This window comes from Hemiscyllium ocellatum (genome assembly GCF_020745735.1).
Source record: "Hemiscyllium ocellatum isolate sHemOce1 chromosome 15 unlocalized genomic scaffold, sHemOce1.pat.X.cur. SUPER_15_unloc_8, whole genome shotgun sequence".
Taxonomy (NCBI): domain Eukaryota; kingdom Metazoa; phylum Chordata; class Chondrichthyes; order Orectolobiformes; family Hemiscylliidae; genus Hemiscyllium; species Hemiscyllium ocellatum.
Genome location: NW_026867472.1, coordinates 50001 through 51375, shown reverse-complemented (window position 1 = coordinate 51375; position 1375 = coordinate 50001).

Genomic DNA, 1375 nt, shown 5'->3' with positions numbered 1-1375 from the left:
AAGAGCTGTCAGGTTCACTCCCATCCCCGTTTGGACCACTTCCCGACTCGGGAAATTCACCAAATTCGGCCTGAACTTATACAACAGTCCCCCCTCGAAGGCGTGACAGTCGGCAGAACCGCCGGATCAAATCCGGTTGAGCTACCCGGCTTGGAAGCCCCAAAGTCGGTAAGAGCTGTCAGGTTCACTCCCATCCCCGTTTGGACCACTTCCCGACTCGGGAAATTCACCAAATTCGGCCTGAACTTATACAACAGTCCCCCCTCGAAGGCGTGACAGTCGCTAGAACCGCCGGATCAAATCCGGTTGAGCTACCCGGCTTGGAAGCCCCAAAGTCGGTAAGAGCTGTCAGGTTCACTCCCATCCCCGTTTGGACCACTTCCCGACTTAGGAAATTCACCAAATTCGGCCTGAACTTAGAGGAGAGTCCCCGCTCGAAGGCGTGGAAGTCGGCAGAATCGCCGGGTCAAATCCGACTGAGCTACCCGGCCCCGAAGCCTCAATGTCGGTAAGAGCTGTCAGGTTCACTCCCATCCCCGTTTGGACCACTTCCCGACTCGGAAATTCACCAAATTCGGCCTGAACTTAGACGACAGTCCCCCCTCGAAGCCGTGGCAGTCGCTAGAACCGCCGGATCAAATCCGGTTGAGCTACCCGGCTTGGAAGCCCCAAAGTCGGTATGAGCTGTCAGGTTCACTCCCATCCCCGTTTGGACCACTTCCCGACTTAGGAAAATCACCAAATTCGGCCTGAACTCAGAGGGCAGGCCCCCCTCGAAGGCCAGGCATTCGGCAGAACCGCCGGGTCAAATCCGACTGTGCTACCCGGCCCCAAAGCCTCAAAGTTGGTATGAGCAGTTAGGTTCACTCCCATCCCCGTTTGGACCACTTCCCGACTTAGGAAATTCACCAAATTCGGCCTGAACTTAGAGGAGAGTCCCCGCTCGAAGGCGTGGAAGTCGGCAGAATCGCCGGGTCAAATCCGTCTGAGCTACCCGGCCCCGAAGCCTCAATGTCGGTAAGAGCTGTCAGGTTCACTCCCATCCCCGTTTGGACCACTTCCCGACTCGGGAAATTCACCAAATTCGGCCTGAACTTAGACAACAGTCCCCCCTCGAAGCCGTGGCAGTCGCTAGAACCGCCGGATCAAATCCGGTTGAGCTACCGGCTTGGAAGCCCCAAAGTCGGTATGAGCTGTCAGGTTCACTCCCATCCCCGTTTGGACCACTTCCCGACTTAGGAAATTCACCAAATTCGGCCTGAACTCAGAGGGCAGGCCCCCCTCGAAGGCCAGGCATTCGGCAGAACCCCCGGGTCAAATACGACTGTGCTACCCGGCCCCGAAGCCTCAAAGTCGGTATGAGCAGTTAGGTTCA